This window comes from Ambystoma mexicanum, chromosome 9 (assembly GCF_040938575.1).
Source record: "Ambystoma mexicanum isolate Mex_15411 chromosome 9, UKY_AmexF1_1, whole genome shotgun sequence".
NCBI lineage: Eukaryota > Metazoa > Chordata > Amphibia > Caudata > Ambystomatidae > Ambystoma > Ambystoma mexicanum.
Genome location: NC_090931.1, coordinates 801335686 through 801356959, shown reverse-complemented (window position 1 = coordinate 801356959; position 21274 = coordinate 801335686). Strand labels below are relative to the sequence as shown.

Sequence of the window (21274 nt, the reverse complement as noted above, 5' to 3'; positions counted from 1 at the left end):
TTTGCTTTTAAGCATGAGTGATGGTCACTGCGAGCAATTTACAAATACATTTCCGGCAACTTTCAAATAAACCACCTCGTTTTTATCAGTGCTATTTAGTGTGTTCAGAGTTTGCAAATGATGATTTGCCTGGTAATGATAACTCATAGGCAATAACTATGGCAAAAAAAACCTGATACATACCTGAATATCCCAGCACCCGTGGAGTTCCGCCAATGGGCTCTGTTACTCAAGTGACACACCACTGCAACGTATGGAAATCTTGTTTTCTGTCCGGGGGAGTTTTGCTGCCACATCCCTGTACGTACCCTCCTCAATATGAATACTTGTGGCTTAGAAAATGTCAGCTGGCCAATCATAAATGGTTCCTACTAGATCCAGTTGATAGCATATGGGTTTTTGAAGCTCTACTGAACTACAGTGGAGAAAATTGCTGTGCACACTGCTTTCTAAAGACGTTTATTACTGTGCTGTGTACCAAGAAGACGGAGGCTCATGTGAGCTGCGTTTAATTTCCCTTTAGAATGTTAAACTATTTTTTTTTAGAAATATACTGAGGAACAATCCTACTCACACAGTTTGAAAAATAGCAGTATCTGCTTGGCAGCGTGTGGACATTTTTCATTGCCAAGATAGGGCGGGTTTCATTGCCAAGATATGCATTATGTGAATGCATTAGGTACAGGTTCCATTTAAGGATATTATCTGTTCTACTCAGTAGTACTCCTCTTGCATGCTCCTCATTGGCGTCAGTCCTCACTCTTCACCCCTCCTTCTCCTCACTGTCACACGCTGTTGATCTATCGAGCATCCAATAAGAAGGGGTGTTTCTGTTACTATCAGGGGAGACACTGCGCGTCAGGGCGCATTGACTGAAGGGCAAATTGCAGCAGCTGTTTGCGCGAGCGTACAAAAGGCGCGCGGTGAAGGAAACAGCGAACAGAACAGCGCGCGTTGCTGTTTACGGCGGGAGGACGCGTCCTTTTCAGGGCCAGCGGAGCGCCTCGGCTTTCCTGCGAGCTTGTAATCTAACACTGGAGGCAGGAGGGGGCCCGGGTGATGTCACAGGAAGCGCGGGTGCTTCCTCGCTGCGGATCTGCCAAGAGCTCTGATTCCACTCACGGCGAAAGCCCTCTCTGCGCGCGCGGCAGCAAGGCAGGCAGCCCGTTCCAGTCTCCTCAGCGCCAGCCCCCGGGAACGGGTTCACTTCCAGCCAACGGGATCCAGTGACAGCCCTCTCATGGCTCCTCACGGGCCGGAATAAACCCCACATGCACAACCAAATGCCAAAGAGCTCTTAGGCTAAAGCGTTGCAAAAGATTTGCAAAAGAGCTCCACCTGGTAAGTAGACACCCCGCCTTGACCGTTTGTTTGTGTAATTAATAATGTCACTCTGACTGACACATTAATTCCCCCCCAGGCTCTCCCTTAGCAGAAAACGACGTGAGAGGGCAAACAGCTGCCATTGGAGGACACCCGCACACGGCTATGTTTTCTAACATTGCTGCCCGTGTTGAGGGTTTATGGTCGCCTTTACAGTGCCCACAGCAGTGCAATTGTGTTAGTTATACAGCGTTATCTGGGGGGCAAGGCAGCCGGAGTTCAGCTTCGTCCAAATCACAGGCGGCAGGAAATGCTGTTGTGTGAGTAGATTCTGTCTCAGCCCCGGGGTTTTATTTTCGCGAACGCAGCCTTGATTTATTCTCCTCGGCATCCGTTTGGGTTCGAGCTGTATACCGAGCCATATCGGTTACACCGCGTTAGCCACTTCTGGGCGAGTTTTGTGGTACTTGCAAACTAGTAGAGCAGACCGCGGGAGATATTGCATTGCACTTATGATCTTGGCGACAAGTAATACAATATGATGAGATGGTGTACTATGTTAAAAGCACTTATGCTGCGACCACCATGACCTTAGTCGTCTTACGCCCCAGAAGCTTATGTGTGAAAGGGGGCATAAATGCAGTCGCCCAAGTCGCCTTCTGCACACATACATGTGTAAGATGCATTCAGGTAGTAGCGTTGGGTGGTTCTAGATATAGTGGCGGCAAAGGTAGGGCAGTGCCTGTTTCCCCCAAGTATTATGGCACACTGCAAGGCAGGGGATTGGCTTTCCCGTACACCAATGCTGAAACGCAGGGGCACGGCTGGGCTCTGCCAGACTCCCCATGGGGCCACAGGGTCACTGTGGTCACATAAACACAACTGTGGAATAGTCCTTCACCCACAGTCAAAAGCAGTCCAACCTTTGCAAGTGATTTCATTTTAAGTGATACACAGGGTCGGTCTTGGCGTTGGCAGCATCCAAAATGATAACTGTTTTTTAAGGTACATATCTTCCCATTACTATAATATAGGAAAAATATGCATGGTAGGTTTTTCTCTAACAATAGAGAATGCACCAGTGACCTCAGCTGCAAACACACAACTGTTACTTTTATGTGACACTGAGGGGTGGGCAAAGAGGAGGGACGTGTACTTGGTTAACTGTGTCCATGATAAGGCCAAGAAAAAGGGGCCGGCCAGAGGGAGCCCACTTCCATTTACAGTGTGGGAATAGCACAGAGGGAACAATAGTTGGGGGGAAATGTGTACCCCATTCTTATATTGTGAAGAACCCATTTCTGTATGTTTTGTATATATTTCAAGAGCTGATGGTAAGTTGGTTGGACAGCTTAAAGTGATTTAGCACGATGTTCAGTTTGGGATTTTACAGAAGAAACAAAGAAGGCCAAGGGCCAAGTTCTAAAAGAGGCTACAGTGGGATATTGCAACCCCAACACGCTATGTTCTCTGCTTGCTTTGGAAACATGTATGGATGTGAAAAAAACGCATCACGAAGGATCTGGCATAAGGTCGAAGATATTCGTTGTTTCCAAGTGTAGTGTACAAGTGTAGCATGTTGTGATTGCAGATCTGTAGCGCAGAACGGGGAACACTGGGTATCTTCATTTGTTTCCACATTCAGATCTTAAGATTTGCAACCTCTTGTCGTTAGCAAAAAGCATATAGCGCGTTCCATGCTGAACTTTTTTTCTGTACCATCCTACGGGACCAGTACGGCAAATGTATGCGCTAGTCCATGTCAGGTTGCACTAATCCACCACAGAAATGTGTAAAGATTCACCTCAGGTCACAAACTAAACACAAACGCATGTTTAGTGGGAATATTTAATTACAACTAATTGGGGTTCTGGATGTAAAAACTCTACTTCAATATTACTTCAAGTGCAAGAGACGGAGTTGCGCTGTGACTCTCGCATCTAGGTGAAACACTGCCCTGGTTTTTACTATGCTCTTTTAATGTGCTTCTGGCTGCCCTGTGACTTGCGCATTTAGGTGAAACACTGCCTTAGTTAGCTAACCTGCATTGCCAGCTTGCCATCACTTGTACTTGCCCAGCTCGCCTGCCTACCTAGGTCTTAGCACTCTTGCTCCCGCCTAGACTACCTAACTACCAGCATACGGACTCTCACTAGATTGCTCAACCTCCCTGCCAACGAATTGCCATAACTAATACAGACACCCATCTTTGCACACGCCACCAGCCTATACCCTTAGTCCAAACTTGGAGTTGTCTTATCAACTCTTCCCTGCCCATGACCACTATGAAAACTTCCCCACACCAAACACTTCACCTTGTACTGAACCTCCTCACCACCATGGCACTTGCATTTGCCGCTTCACACCCTCCTAAGGATAGAAACATGAGACTGAGGGCAAGATTGTCCAGTCTACATGAACCATCATCCTACTATAACCATAGAGGTTACATTGATCTAGCAAACAAACGGTCGCAACACACCAAATCTGCCCCTATCATAACAACCAACCAGACACCATCACAAAGAGACACCCCAACCAAAAATAAACAACCTCCCATTACTACACCAGCCAACACCTTATCACTAACTGGGTCACTAGTCAATGCTAGATCTATGGTAGCCCACGCTACAGAGATCTCTGACACCTTAACTAATGAGAACCTAGACCTACTAGTCATAACCGAAACATTGCTCCATGAGGCGGCTGGCCCGGCCATCATGCTAGCAATACCTGATGGCTACCAACTACTAAGAGTTGACAGACCTCATACCAAAGGAGGTGGCCTAGCCATCATTCACAAATCCACTCTACCCATCAAATTAGCTACTACCGTACTATTTCAATCATGTGAACTCCTTACTGCTAAACTTCACCTCTCATGCAACCGTACCCTCACTATGCACGTCATCTACAGACCACCTGGACCACTAGGATCTTTTGAAGATGACCTAACTAGTATCTTAACCAATAACACTAAAGACCATGCTCAAATTCTACTACTGGGAGACTTTAACTTGGGCTTCAATGACTGTAATGACAAACACGCCCTATCTGTTGCTACACTTTTGAATGACTATGCCTTAACTCAAAAAGTCTCCTCCCCCACTCATGTCAAAGGTAGGACCTTAGACTGGGTTGCTGATCGGAATTGTAACATTAGCATCACCAACATTCTGCCACAATCTTGGACCGGCCACTACTTAATTGTATTCAATGCCTCACTTGACCTTATCCGACCCAAACCTATACTCATGGCCCCGCCACTCCCCACCAGAAGTAAAAAAGATATCACAGCAGAACAACTCCTACCCCACCTTCTCCCTACTCTCGACAATCTAGACAATATTACAGACCCTACTTCGCTTGTGGAAGTTTACAACAGCATGATGATTAAGGCACTTGATTTGATTGCTCCTACCAAAATTCGCAAAAGTAAACAACTCTGTCATTTGAACAACTGGTTGACACCACAGCTGAAAGACCTCAGAATTCAAAAAAGAAAGTTACAATCAATTTGGCAACACTCACCCACGGTGGAGAACAAAATCAAATTAGCCACACTTGCCAAACAGTATAAAAAGGAAATTATAAGTACCAAAAGGAATACCTTTAACAACAGAATATCTAAGGCTAAATCAGATACCAAGGAACTATTCTCTATCCTCCGGGAAATGGAATCACCCATACCCCCGATAACATCCCTAAAAATAAACTCTGGTGCACTAATATACAAAATGCCCTGGCGGGCAAAATTAGTCTGCTCCAAACCAAAATTGCAAATAAAAAAACCTCCCTGCTCCTGCAAACTGAATCCATACCTCAATCACAGCCCCCTCTAAACCAGCCTAAGATTCCTCACCCATTCAGCTTCAGACAAATATCCATATTAGAGACAGAAAAAATCATACTATCTCTAAAGCCATCCAACTGCAAAGGAGATGCAGCTAGAGATCTAGCCCCCTTCATCTCTAAACTCATTAATGCATCCTTTAAGTCTAACCTAGTGCCTAATAACCTAAAACAATCCTGGGTGCTCCCCCTGCTAAAAAAACAAACACTTGACCATGCTATACCGACAAACTATAGACCCATCACCACCGTCCCATTCTTGCTTAAAATCATTGACAAGTAGCGTATCTGCAAATTCAGGATTACTTAGAAGCTAACAATTTACTAGGCTCACGGCAATCAGGCTTCCGTCCCCTTCATGGTACCGAAAAACAGCCCTGATTGACCTCAAGACCCAAATTGACGAGTTGAAGGACAATGGCAAATCAGGTATGCTACTCCTCCTTGACCTTTCTGCGGCCTTCGACTTGGTAGATCACGCAGTTTTATGCAATCACCCCAGTTCTGCCATTCATTTTTCAAGTGATGCCATAACCTGGGTACAATCCTTCCTGGCAAACCGGACAATGAGTATTCAGGAGAGTATTCTCCCCCTTAGCAGCTGCTAATCCCACACAAGTTTCATGCGGTGTCCCTCAAGGATCATGTGTATCTCCAACGATGTATAACATCTTCACTAAGCCTTTATTTGACAAATTGGACAGACTGGGTGTCATCTACACTAATTACGCAGATGACACGCAGATCCTTATTCCCCTTTCGGGCAACTTCTTGGCAGACACAGCCTTAGTGAATAAGATATATCTCCTCATTCAGGCATGGATGGCATCTCACGGCCTCTGCCTGAACGACGATAAAACTGAGTTACTGATCCTCGGCTCAGAGTTGGCCATCAAAAAACTGGATCCTAATTATGCTTCATTTAACATATACAATAATGTCATCAAAGTGATGCCTGCAGTCAAAAATCTCGGGGTCTATCTTGACTCAGCGCTCACCTTCAAGAAACAAACCAACTCACTAGCATCCTCCACTGCATACAGCTGCAAATTGATCCGAGCATGCAGACCATTCCTAACGGAAACTAGTTGCATTACTCTAGCGAACGCACTTATCATATCCAAGTTGGATTACTGTAATGCCCTATATGCTGGATCTAACAAATTGTCATGATCTCTGCTTCCAAAAGATCAGGACTTGCCCGACTCCCGTGGAAGCAGACCCATAACCCCGGTTCCGAGTGCCAGCCAGTCCCAATTGGGACCTTTTGGACCCTGTCCTGGCGCCAGTGGCACCAGGCTCATAAAGATGCCCAGTCCCAGCGCTGGAAGCGCCGGGCTCATAATGCTTGGGTGGACTTACCTGCAGCAGACCATGCTGCTTACTTACCTGCCAGTTGAACCCCTGATCCTCTTCTGTTAGGGACTACTTTTCCTGTTGGGTGGGGCAGGAGCCACTCCCTAGGTTCAGAACTCTTCTGGAAAGCAGGAACTCTTTTCTTACCTAGGCGTGGCTGTGGAAGGAGACACCTAAGCACTACAGGAGGCTATTTAAACCACACCCGATGGATGAATCTTGCTTTGCGTTATTCTGCATTCTCTGCAGCAGAACGTTCATCGTGTCTTCTGCTTCTGATCCTGGGCCTTAGGGAACAAAGGCTTACCATCCTGGAATCCAGTCTTCAGCAGCACCTGTAAAGACAGTTTTCAGCAGCACCTGTAAAGACAGTCTTGAGCAGCACCTGTAAAGACAAAGAAAGAACAGGTTAGCACTACGGTCTTCAGTGGCAGCGCATCTCTTACCTGGTCCATCGGCTGTCACCAACGCCTCGCGCTGCATTCCGGCATCTGAAAGACAAAGGCTTACCTACTCTTCGCATGCTCCGGAGGTCTTCGCACTGCATTCCGGCATCTGAAAGACAAAAGCTTACCAGCTCTTCGCACGCTCCGGAGGCCTTCGGCGCTGCATCCCGCATCTGAAAGACAAAAGAAGGTGCGTTTAAAGACATTGGGCAACTTTATTACTCACGTGCCATTACTCCTTCCCACGCCGAATCCAGTGGGTATTCCAGCACCCTTCAGCTTCTCTAAAGCTCCGAACTTGTACCTGCAAGATAAAAGGGACAGTTAGTGCGCATCGTGACGCAGGCTACAAGCGCTTACTTACGTGCTTCCAGGCGCTTCTATTCCTCACGCGGGTTCGATCCTCAACTCTCATCAGCCCGCCATCCGCCATCGCCGTAACCCTGCAAAACAAGAGATATCATTTCAAAAGACTTTTAAGACATTTGAAGTGCCCAGAACTTACCGTTCGTGCAGTTAACGACGGACCGCAGTCCTCTGAGGTCAAGAGGCCTGCACCCTTATCCAGTGAAGAAACTGGTTACGGCACCCTGCCCCGAGGCAGATGGAGAGCTCGGCGTTCACTTACCTAAGGTGAGGGTGTTAACCTTTGGGGTTCTACAGGAGAAGAGAAAGGGAAGAGGAGAGAGGCACCCAATAACCCCAGTTCATTAATCCCATATTTTCTATCTGCAGACATCTTACTCTTCGAGTCAGACATACAGTGCACAGAGGTCCAGCCCAAAGAGCCAACCGTGTGTTACACATCACCTTTGAAGATACGGCATTCACCCAGTCAAGACCGGCGCCTCTGCGGGAATCAGGTGAGCGTTACAGAACGCAAAGCCTATCGCAAAACTCCCACCCAGGCGCTATGGAAACCTTGGATACCGACCAGCTAGCCCAGTTACTTGGGGAACTAAGAGCAGAAGTGCATGCAGCCCGTCAGGAAACGAATGCTCTAAGAAGGGAACTGATTATTTCCAAGGAGCGAACAGACGATCTCGCTAGACAATTGCTACAGTCACAAGCCGGACAAACTCCGTTACCCGCATCAGGGGCAAATCTTCCTTCAACATCCTCTACGAACCCAGTGCAGATCAACCTACCTGGGAATGTACCTCTGGCTCCGCCCGAACGATTTTCTGGTGACCCAAAGAGGTTTGCAGTATTTATTAATCCGTGCCGGTTGCACTTCTTATGCCGGCCAGCAGCCTTTCCAACTGATCAAGCTAAGGTAGCTTTCGTGCTTTCGTACCTTAGTGGCAATGCGGCAGACTGGTCGATCCCTCTAGTTAATCAAGATGATCCGGTTCTCCATGATTTTCAAGCTTTTCAGCTCAGTATGGAAAAACTGTTTGCAAGACATTCACAGGGGCAGGCCTTGGACAATGAGGTCCTTTCATTGCGACAGGGTAATCAAGACCTTTTGGCTTATATTGCGTCTTTCAACAGACTGATAGTGGAAACTCGATGGCCTGAGGACAAAAGGATTACGCTGTTTTGTAGAGGTCTACGTGGAGAGCTCAAAGATGTGTTAGCCCATGTAGTGAATCCCCCGCAAGACTGTTCGGACTATATTGACTTAGTCGTTCAAATTGACCACAGACTGCAGAACAGGAAGGCCGATCGTTCCAAGTTTGATGCTCGAGTATTTTCCAAACCACCAACTCCTACCAAAGGAGTAGACTCCGGGGAACCCATGCAAATAGGGGGCCTGAAAGGACCACTAACACAAAAGGAGCGGGAAAGGAGAAAACAGCTGCAATTATGCCTCTATTGCGGAAACTCGGGGCACTTTCTTTGAGACTGTCCGGTGAAACCAGCCAAGAAGGCAGTAGGATCTGCAGTTAGCAGGGTCACAAACTCTGAGCAGGGAAACAACCTCGCCCGACAAGAATAGAGGTCCTCTTGCCGAGCGTTAAAACCAGTTCCGTGACCTCGCATTTCGTGATACCTATGGTCCTCATTAGCCCTAAACATCCGGATCGATTACATGCGATTGAAGCTTACGTCGACAGCGGTGCCATCGGCAATTATGTGGATCATGAAATGGTTTTGAGGATGAATCTGACTCTTTGTCCAAAGGCTATAAAGGACGTCATTACTACGGTGGATGGTACGGAGATAGCCTCCAGACCAGTAACGCATACCACCCAAGAAGTGACGCTAGCAAGTCAAGATGGACACCATGAGAAGATCGTGTTCGATGTGATCAAAGCCCCTCAGTTCCAGATTATTCTAGGAATTCCTTGGTTAGAGAAGCACAATCCTCAGATCGATTGGCGAGCAAGAACGGTTCAGTTTCCAGAATGTGTCTCTACTTGTCACCCTCGACCTGGTGTTGCACTGGCAGCAATTTCCTCGGAGGCTCCTCAGTTACCTCCTGAATACCTAGAATTCCAAGATGTTTTCCGGAAGGATCAGGCTAACTCTCTACCTCCTCATAGGTCTTATGACTGCCAGATAGACCTGATACCTGGATCTACTCCACCTTGTAGTAGAATTTATGCCCTCACCGAGCCTGAGAATCTTCACCTCCGACAATACCTGGATCAATACCTAGCAAATGGGTTTATTCGTCCTTCCAAGTCCCCTGCTTCCTCAGCTTTGTCCTTCGTTCCAAAAAAAGAAGGGGACCTTAGAACTTGTATAGATTATCGCGCCCTGAACCAGATCACCGTTAAGAATAGATATCCGTTACCTTTGATCCCTGAACTCCTGGACCAAGTCAGAAAAGCATGCATATATACAAAGCTGGATCTTAGAGGAGCCTACCACTTGGTACGAGTAAAAGAGGGCGATGAATGGAAGACGGCCTTCCGCACCAAGTATGGGCTATTTGAATATCAGGTCATGCCCTTCGGACTTTGCAATGCCCCGGCCGCCTTTCAATATTTTATGAACGATGTCCTCAGAGAGCTCATAGATGTGTGTGTTGTTGTTTACATTGACGACATCCTCGTTTATTCTTCATCGGAAACTGAACATCGGAAACACGTGAAAATGGTCCTCGAGAGATTGCGTCAACACAAACTTTTCGCTAAGTTTGAAAAATGTGTTTTCAACGTGACTGAAGTTGAATTCTTGGGATTCATATTATCACCTAGCGGAGTGCGTATGGATTCAAAGAAGGTCGATGCAATTCTCAAATGGCCATCGCCATCCTCCGTAAAAGGTGTTCAAAGCATGTTAGGCTTCGCTAACTTTTACCGCAGGTTTATCCCCGAATTCTCTCGAATAGTCCAGCCCATCACCGCCTTGTTAAAGAAAAACAAACGTTTTGAATGGTCTACCGAGGCGGAACAAGCTTTCCAGAATTTGAAGACTAGATTTATCTCTGCACCGATCTTAAAACATCCTCGCCCAGATCTCCCCTACATCGTTGAAACTGATGCTTCGAGCCTTGCCATGGGGGCAGTTCTATCACAAAAGGATCCAGTAACCAATCAGTTGCATCCCGTGGCATTTTGGTCCCGCAAATTCTCGCCTCCTGAAATCACTTACACTATTACTGATAAGGAACTTCTAGCTATCAAGTCCGCCTTTAAGGCTTGGCGGCATTATCTTCTGGGGGCCCGACACACCGTTACTGTGATTACAGATCACCGAAACCTGCAATATTTGAAAACCGCAAAAGCTCAATCCTCTAGGCAACTCCGTTGGGCACTATTCTTTGCCGAGTTTGACTTCATAATTACCTATCGACCTGGTACAAAAAACGGTAAAGCTGATGCCCTTTCTCGGATGGGAGTGGAAGAACATTTGATCAATCCTAAACCTGTACCTATCATTCCCGAACAAAGAATTCTAGGTGTAATCGCCACACAATCCATAGAGGAAGTTAAGGATAAAGCCAGGCTACTGGTAACTCCAGCAGACATACAGAATTGGCATCTGCAGGGAAAGGACTTTACGGTGAAGGACAACCTATTATATTTCCAAGAACGGTTATACCTGCCCAGCACAGATTTACAGAAAAAGGTAATCTCTTGTTATCACGATTCTTTAATGGAAGGACATCCCGGTATGACCAAGACCTCGGAAAAGATCAAGCGCTACCTCTGGTGGCCGTCTTGGAAAAAAGATATCAGAGACTTTATAATGTCCTGTGGAGTATGCGCCCAAAACAAGAGTCAAAAGGAAAAACCAGCCGGCCTCTTACGCCCTATTGACATCCCGCCTCACCCTTGGCATACGCTTTCTATGGACTTCATCACCGATCTACCTCCATGCTCCGGATACAATACGATCCTAGTAATCGTGGACCTATTCTCCAAGATGGCGCATTTCATTCCACTCAAAGGCTTACCAACAGCAGCAACTCTGGCCCGAGAATTTCTCGAAAACATCGTCCGACTGCACGGTTTTCCTTCAGTTATAATTTCGGATCGAGGTAGTCAATTTATTTCTCATTTTTGGCGAAGTTGCTGTCGGTCGGCTCAAATTGATGTGAGACTTTCGACCAGCCACCACCCTCAAACCGACTGACAAACCGAGAGGACCAATCAAACTCTGGAACAGTATTTGCGCTGCATGCTACAACACACTGAAAAAACTTGGAAAGATATCCTTTAGATAGCCGAATATGCCTACAATAACTCTGTCCACTCGGGAACTGGGAAGACCCCGTTTTTTCTTTTATACGGTAGTCACCCTCGAACCTCGGAGTTGGATCCACTCCAAGATCTTGGAACACCAGCAGTGAACCACCTGCATTCTACAATCACCCAAGCCTTTATAACTAGATTAGTGGTTTCTGGGCAACCTGCTCTATCTGTATTTCTGTATTGCCTGTATATGCGTTCATCTTAACTGCATAACCGTTTTGTCTTGTAACCAAGTTCTCAAGTATCCTTGTTCTGCCTGCGCCCAGCTACCCTTCCGGGTTTGGTTTTTGCGCTCTACCAAATAAACAAACAAACAAACAAACAAACAGAGGGCAGGAGAAGAAAGAAGGAAAACAAAGATGAGGTGTGATTAGGGAACAAGAGGAAGGAAGACGACACACAAGCAAGGAGGGAGGCAAAAAGAAACAAGATTCAAAGAAGCAATCAAATGAGGCATTGTGGGGCAGAAGAGGTGATGTTATTGTAAGGACAGAGATGAGATGAAAGAGTGATGTAATGTTACAAAGCTTTAATACTGTTCAGCACCACCACCATTGGGGTATCCGTGGACGTAGCCTTGTCTATAAGGGGGCATATTATGCCCTGCATGGGGTATCCAGACCTTACTCTGCAGAAGAAAAGAAGCCGGCAGAAGATAAGGTGTGGGGAAGAAGGTGCAAATGCCACAGACTTAGGGAAGGGAGGATGAAGAGGTGGAAGGTGTTGTGATGATGTCAGTGTATCTAGATCTTATTACAGTGGATCATAAATCAGGATTTGTAGAAATTAAAGTATAGTCTAACATGTTGGGTATCCAAATGATTTTTTTGACCAGAGACAGCTTCAAGGACCAAAAGCTCATCAATAAACAAAATGGCTGCGTGATGGACTTGAGATGTGTTCAAGCGGACCCTTTAAGGGTTTTCAGTATTTTGACCCCAGATTAACTTTACATTGTTTTTCACAGGGCAAATTCCAGAATAGTAATTCTGAGAGTGCCACGCCTAGAAGCTAAATTTGGCACAATCAAGAATAGACATTAAAGTTGAAAGTACTTGGGGGGGAAAAATGGCTGGATGGCTTCATCTGGGTGGACAGACAAATATCAGTGTGTGCTGAAAGCATGGAAACCTTAAGTGTAAAATGTTATCGTGAATAGATTAACTATTTATCCCAGGGGTCTGCAAACATTGGCTCTCCAGATGTTTTGCACTACAACTCCCATCATGCCTAACCAGCATAGTCAATAGCCAGATATCATGGTAATTGAAATCTGAAACATCTGGAGAGCCAAAGGTTGGAGACCACTGATCTATCCAAAGACCAGCTGATTCCATTTGAGGTCTCAGCAATAAATTTCATGTGTTTCGGACCAAGAGGACATGTTGTTTTGCTGTGGTCCTGGAGGAGAGTTTTTGCTTTAAGAACAGGCAGAGCTGATCTTACAAAAACTTCAGGGAGGTGTGGAGCGCCGGCATGGAAGTGCAGCGCATAAGTGCTGTCTTGCAGCAATCCCGTAATAAGCCTGGGTAAGGCTCCCCTCATTTTCTTTCCCCTCAGAAGACTGGTTGTTAATCAACTTTGAAGCGGTTCACTCAGTGTATTTATAAAAACTGCAGGCGGCTTTGAATTAAGTTTCTACTTTCCTGCCTACATTTTAGCGATGCAGATGTATGCCCTCCGCACTAATGCTGCCAATGATCAAGAATTTGGTACCAGACCTAAAACTGTCTCCCCCTGGCCTGTTGTTCATAACGGTCTAGTATCGAGTAGCTCCAGTGCAATGAATGACTTGTTAACTCTCTGACAATTAAAGACACAGACCGCTTTATTTCTTCTCTTGCTATCCGTTACCATCCCCCATACCTCTCAGTTTTAGAAGTGAAGGCCTTTTAATTTCTCAGCATTTGAAATGAACTTCCTCTTTTGCAAATCCGGATCAATTGATAGGCAGGATTAATCTAGGTGACTATGTAAGCACAGCTAATGGTATGTTACCTGCATTAAACTAAAGGTCAGACAAAGATCTTTTGGCATCTCGAGAGGTGGTGGAAGTCGCTAAAGTACCATTAATCCCCAAGGGTGAATGCTCACCTCCTAAAGAACCATTAACGCTGCTGACCCATAATGAAGAAGAAATATCTACCAAGGTTTCTGTCATCGAACCATGTGGACCTTAAGAAGGGCGAATTACTGGGGGTCTGATTCAAGGAGGACAATCCACCTCAAGGAGATTAAGTTACCCGCCCATTTAGTTTTATAACTTGTTGACAAAAGACAGAGAACATTCCTCATTTTCATCATCTTCACGCCGTTCAGATACTGCCCACAACTGACTTGGCCCCCTTGTAGGAACCACCACTTTTCCTGCACTGAAGTTTGTGCTCACTACCTTGGCCCAATCTAATGAACCTAATAGCAGTGCTTCATTCAAAAATATCGTTCATAGAAAGCTATATTGTGAGTACAAGAGTAATTCAAATTCAGTGCCATACTGCAGTTGAAACGGTCCGGACACAATCAGAAGATTCTCATAATCTGGTATCTGTGAGTACATTTATTATTACCGAGGAGTTTATGAACATGGCTGTTTTACGGGATCGACCTTGTACGGGAATCCCATTTCCCATAGATGTTATGATCTGAGATCTGACTACTATTCCTGAAGAGGAAGAGAGGGCTGATTGTAACTGTCAAATAGTCACGGCAACAGCCTTTCCTACTGGACTACCTATTCAGACAGATACTTCAGTTGCAGTCCTTGTGACTTCACCAACACAAGAGCCTTTGGCTGAAGAAAAACAGAGGCATAGCCAGGATTGTCTAACAAGTGGGGCCTGAAGCAATGCTGCTAAGTGGGCCTTTACAGTTTTTGTGTGGGCTGTGTCTGCTCAGGCTCTACCATGTCTACGCCTCTGAAGAAGAACACAATGACGAATCAACAAATTATTCAAAACGCAGAAGAGGGATCAGTGTGGGAAGAAGAAAGTAAAGAAGAGAAAAGAAATACAAAAAATGAAAGCCCCTGGTCATGTGAATAATGCCTTGCCTACATTTCTTCGTTTGCTGCCCCCTTCCCAAATCAAAACCACGATAATTCAACTATAACCAACAAACTTGGAAAGAAAATCTGGGAAAAGGCAAATTATGGCTGGTAAGTGCGGAAGTGTCTTCTTATGATCAAGATGTAGAAATAGAAGATGCTGATGATGGTGAAGAGGCTTTATTAGACTTTTAACATATTCCACTGCTGATATTCCATCTAATGAGCCAGTGGACATTTTAAACCCTAAGCGTAGGATGTCTATACCTGTAAAGGAGGATACAGGAAAATTACTGGCATTATCAGAATTGGAGATTCCAGTGATTTCTTCCCCTAGTTCATCTACCACGCTTACAGCTTTGCCAGTTGCATTTGCAGACCAGAATGAGGTTGATCGTTTGTTTTGCACTTTGGAGCAACAAAGACAAATATTGCACTTTAAAATGGATATAGTCCCCAATTACCGACACATCATTTGAACAATTTGTTCGACAGAAATTCTTCCTCCTCAAAATTATAGCAGACTGAATCTTTTAATGAATTGCCTCATTCTCTAAATTATTTCAACCAGTCCTTGAATCATGGGTTCTTTAAGAACAGTGACACTCGGGTTGTACACTCTACTGCTCCAAAGATGGAAAGTAAAAATGGAAAATGCTTATTGTTGGATCATGTTTTAAAATATCAAGATAACATTGTTTTAAACAGATCAAATGTCTTGGGTTTGTTCCATTCCTGGTTTGCGTGCTATTTGTTCTAAAGATTTAAATCAGGTAGAATTTTTTGATGACGAAAGATTGGATAGTGCTCTTGGTGTTCACTCTAAAATTGTTATGCAAGTCTTCCTTGATGCAGTTCTTCAAATCCTTTATTTTGGTTATGTTCTTAGTGAGACTGATTATTATGACTTTCTGTATAAGTACCAGCATCGTGAGTTTAGTAATAATCTAGATCACAAAAACGCAATTAGTCTTCCACCTCTCGCTATTACTCAGTAAATAGTGATGAGTTGCATAGTGTACAGATGACTGAACCAAAAAATGCACTGCCGGATTTAGAAAGGAACTTTTCGTGGCTAACATCTGCTTTGCATTCAAGTAGAAAATAGCATTATCTATACATAAGATCTAATACTCTTGTGGTCGGCTCCTGGAATACTCAGTGGTTTACCCAATTACTTCAATCCAGCAATGCACATTTTTCATTCGATCAGTATGATATTTTTTTAGCCTTTTTTGGATGGTTTCCAACTTTTTCTGAACCCTGCGATAAAGCAGGCAACCGGCCGACCTGCTGCAGGATTATTAGTTTGTGTGCGAAGCGGGATTGAAATCAAAGCTTCCCAACGGAAATCTTCTAACCCATACATTCAATCGGTTGAGATATTTGGGATTATTTCCGTTTTCTGGGATTAGGTTGCTTTTTATTGATTAATTTATATTGGAATACCATTAGGTTAGCACAGGAAACCCTTTTTGAATTATTAGAGGATATAATTGGAGACTGGTTGGTGGGCTCGGATTCCAATGCTGTTTTGATCTGTGGTGATTGGAATTCATGTTGTTTTGATCATTTTAGAACTTTGTTGATAGGGAGGAGTGGTTCCTCTCTAGCTAAAATTCAAGGGTACGCATGGTTATCCTTGAATCATAATTGGGGCTTTTGCATTCTTAATGGAAGAGTGTCAGGAGATATGCCACCTCATGATACTTGGAAAAAGGGCGTCCCCAAGGAGCGCTTAGTTATAATATTATCATTTCAAATTGTTTTTTTGAGGCATCAGTTTCCTTTCATATATTAGAGAACCATTTAAGTGATCATCAAATTTTATGAATGGAATGGGATTTTGTAGATTTGAGTAAGCGTAAAAAATACAGCGTCCACAATTTAGAAGTAAATTCTGTAGGGAATCAGATAAAATGGAATAAATACAATCTTTTGAGGTTTAATCATTTTTTTTTTACTAAATGACACGCAGTATCTTCATTTTGTAACTTCTTCAGAAAATTACACCCAAACATTAATGCATATTTATCAGGAAACCTTGTATGAGGGGAATGTATGTTTTAAATTTAAGCATACTTTTATTCTACAAATACAAAACCAGAAACATTAATTAAGATCTGCCATAAAAATATCAGTAAGTAGAATATTTTCAACTATAAATTAGAGGTTAAAAAACTGAAAGAGCAATATAGAAATTGGCTGAAAAATCATACATAATCTAAGTTTTCTCTATTATCCTCCAAATATATTGCTGAAATCTGGAAACTTAATAAAGGAACTACAAACCCCAGATTTCGGGTCAGATTAATCCTACCCCGGGAGACCAATGGGTTTCTCATTTTTATAAATTATACACAAGGTTCCTTGGTTGTCCCACATTGGCAACATTGCCTTTGATATTTGAAGTGGAAGATGTTAAAAACGAAATTGTACATAGCAAGACATCTCGAGCTTCTGGCCCAGATGGTCTTTCAAATATGATTCTAAAGGCCAATACAGAATTATGGGCATATATATTCTCACATTACTGTTTAAGAAGGTTCTTCAAGATAGATTCACCCCACATTCCTGGAAGCAATCCATCATTGCTCCTATATTGAAAAAAGTGATAAGCTTAATCCAAAAAACTTCTGACCTATCACATTGCTGGATATCCCAGGTAAAATGTTTGCATCTTTGAATCGTACCAATCTTAATGACTGGTTAATTTCCAGTAAAAGGCTTAATAAATAGAAATCTGGGCTCGTTAAGGATTCTAATATATCACTGAATGGATTTATTTTAAATTTTATTAAACAGAGCTGTTTCTGGGAGGATTACTATGTATTTATTTTTTTGTCGATTTCGTTTTTGCGTTCAACAGTACAGACAGAGTTTTACTTTGGAATAAGTTGCACAAATGGGGCTGTTCACTGTTTTTAATAGACGTGATAAGGGAACTTCATAATAATACCTCAATTTCTGTTGGACTAAATCAGAAAGGAATACTATCAAAGCAAATTCGCACTTACCGAGGCTTAAAGCAAGGCTGCATGCTAGCTCCTTCCTTTTGTAATCTTATCTCCGATATCGGAGAACACTTGAATAAAGCTAATTGTGCCCCTCCCCCCGATTAGGCCATATATGTATAAGATGATCGTACGCTTACGACCTGGTCCTAATAGAGCAAACTCCTATAGGTCTTCAGAGCCAGTTGGATGAATTATCAAATGACACTGTATTAAATAATGTTTCATTTAATGTTGTGAAAACAAAAATCCTGGTTCTAAATACTAATAAATCTGTGAAGGAAAATACCTTAAAGCAGTATTTTAATAAGGAGATGCTAGAAATAGTTGAATCCTTCATTTATTTGGGCTTTTATTTATCTGTATCTGGGAAAAGCAGTATTGTAGATACGATTACTGTGTTAAACCAAAAAATGTGTTTGGCATTTCAAGCTCGAGCTATACATTTTGAATTTGAAACATTTTCACTGATGCCTATTATACATTTTTATAAAACACAAGTTGTCCCAATAATAACATGATACTAAAACAACATTTAATGTGCCCTCGTCAATTTGGAATCGATTAGAGAATTGTTTTGGTGGAAAGTCCTATGTTTACCCAACAAAGATCCAGTGTCTGTAGTCAGGTTTGAGCTGGGTCTATGAACCTTAAGAGTAAGGGTAGTATCAGTGCTCCAGACAAGATTTTGAGGTGGGAGAATTTCGCTCCCTATTCTTAAACTTTGAGAGTAAATGAGATTTCAATAGAGAAAAATGATTCTCTCCTTTGCAAGTGAGTAAAATGTATGTGACATCCAGCCGATGTGTGCAAAAACTGCATGGAAATCATTACCATGCAGCAGCTTTCTGCATTGTGACAGAATACACCTTTCATTATTTCTCTAAGGTCTGGCCATTTGATCTCTCTGTATATATTTCAATGTTGAAAAAACTAAAACCTAGCCAGGTACATAGTAAAGCAAACATGAATTGTATTGTGTGTTTTGAGGTCCGATAGCAGATTTATCTTTTGATGTTTAATGAAAGTCCTTATTTCCTGGAGCTATTGCTACCTAACGGTATGCCAATGTTATGCTAAAACAGTGCATAGAGGCTAGGACTCATTGCTAAATTTTATACCTAATCTCATAGTCAAATTGTTATTTATATAGCGCTTTTGGCAAAGCGCTGTACATTGAACATATTTATCACAATTATCACCAAACCAAAGTTGGTTCTCCTTTATCAGCCTCGAAAGGATGAGTTGGCCTTACCAGGATTTGAACCTGCAACCTACAGATAACGCAGAGATCACAGCAATGAGTGCTCAACCGGCTAAGCTGTCTTATTGGCTAACATACTTCAGACATCGGTAAACTGTGTATCAACTGAGGTATACTAATCAAGTGCCTAGATTTTGAAGCGCTACATAAAGTCAAATACCTATCTGGATTATCACAGGGACAGGTTTTGCAGAGTTTCTATTTCAACTACAAAAGTTGAGCAGCGCTTGCACTTCCCAGAGAGTTAGGTTTTGGATGTTTTAATTGTAGTCTTGAAGATTTGAGAGGCTATAACACCTGTGATTGATGGATTGACAATCACTCACCTTTGAGCAAAGACTCTGCTGCCACCGACCATTTATAGTAATGTACCCCATTGACTGCAAGGTTGATTGGATGTAAATTAGACCGTCCATACTCATCATTTTAGACACTGTTTTTATAATTAGTGTATATTAAATTATAAGTGTAAAAAATGATCTGCCTCTGCATGATAATGGACACAGCACAGAAACGCTGAAAAATAACATTGTGCAATACTGGTTTGCTTTCACTGGGAAAAAAAGCATAATTTGTTACACACGATTAAGTCTCAATTGCAACTTAGTTTTCCATCATATTAATTATACATCCTAAAATGCTAGGAAAATAAATATGCACAGTGCTTCACTTGGCTCCATGAGCATCCTCACACAACACAGCTGCAGCTAAACAGAAACAAACCATTCCCTTTATCAAGGTGTGTAGTTTCTTTTTCTGAAAGGCTTCATAGAAATACATTCTGTTTCAGGGGCTTTTATCCATGGCTTGCTGTAGATAAAAATCAAAAGAAGTGTTCTTGTTTCTGTCATGTAACCTGACCTTTGCACCGCCCTCTGCTCTAAACATGTGTGTAAATGTATGCAGGAAAATGATAAAGCTGTTGTATTTACAAGATTTTCATGCGTAAATAAGCCTGGTACAACCCTTATTTGGAGGCCTGGGTAATATGGAAAATTATATCATCTATCATAAATCCTTAGTAGCAAAGAAGGACACAGTATATTTTAAATTGCATGAGACATCGATGAATCCTAAAGAATGTTCTTTAATGGCTTGGCAGAACTGTTGTTTGGTTACTTTAGAAACATTGGATTTAGTAGCAGAAACTATGATCTCAAATCCGTTAGAAATTAAGCAGAAATTATGGTTGAATGATTAGATTTTAAGCCATGCAGAATTTGATGAATGTTCATTATTTTATCATGTTTCACAAATTGAAAAATCATTCAATACTGTACCTGGATAGTTGCTGAAAATTCCAAATATGTATTGTAGGAATATGTTTTTAAGGTTCCGGATGAATTTACTCCTTACAAATGAGATAATATTTGCTAGATCGAAATCTAGGTTTTGTAAGGTGACTGGATTTTGTAAGGTGACTGGATTTACATATTCTGGTAAATTGTATATGTTTAACTGACCTAAGACAATTGTTCTTTGAGAAAATGTTGTTGGACCATTGTTATGTATCTCCAGAAGATTGGTGGTTAAAGCTTTTAAGTGATACCCAAATTGGATTTGCTGTAACTATAATTCGATTTTTAGAAAAACCTTTTAATGAAGATTGATGAATGCCAATTGACATGATGAATGCTGTGTAACTTTGTATTTGTATCTTGCATTTTTATGTTAATGATTGATTGTTTTACTTCCTATTTGTTGTATGATATGAAATTTGATTGTTCTTGATATTTACATTAAATTGTGATGTGAAAGGTTTAATGTACAAATGAAACACAAATAAAAACAAATTACATGCACATTACACGCAAATTAGATTACCTTTATCTACCCTCCAACTCGCTTTTCTCAAGCTGTTAACTTGGTCTCTGCCAACTAGTCCAGCTCACCCCTGTGGTCTGAGGCTATCGCAAGCCCTGTCCTAAAGGGTAGGTTTGCATCTTGAAGCTTTATTTATTTATTAATATTTTTTGATTGCGTCATGTGCTGAAAATCTGTAAGCCTCTATTTTAAGATGGGCACAAAATATAGTTTGTCCGCATTTCTCCCTCTGCAGACTGAGGATTGGACAGCAGCATTTATGCGTGCTGTTCCAAAACCCTCAAAGCCGACACGTAGTGCACCCGCTGTAGCTCTACATGACATGCCGCTAAAGCATTAGCATGAAGCACTTGCCTCCAGGCTGTCGAAACATGCATGGACCCCTGGTACCTCCCGATTTTGGTGCATCAAGGGCTCTGCATGTGCTTGCCATGTGGTCTCCTCTGTGCAATTTACCCCGAACAGCATTGCTAATTGCACCACCTGTCCCTGCATATGTATTG

At 42.8% G+C, this 21274-nt stretch overlaps 1 protein-coding gene across 2 annotated transcripts in view; it reads left to right on the top strand.

Annotated features, from left to right (window-relative positions):
- The first annotated feature begins 1128 nt into the window (after positions 1-1128).
- Positions 1129-21274, top strand: part of CALCRL (calcitonin receptor like receptor) — a 310549-nt gene continuing 290403 nt past the window's right edge. The window contains exon 1 of one of the 2 annotated variants that reach the window (XM_069615768.1): positions 1129-1341. The gene's annotated coding sequence lies outside the window, so the exon portion shown is untranslated. The remainder of the gene's footprint in view (positions 1342-21274) is intronic. The other variant, XM_069615769.1, reaches the window with a different exon arrangement.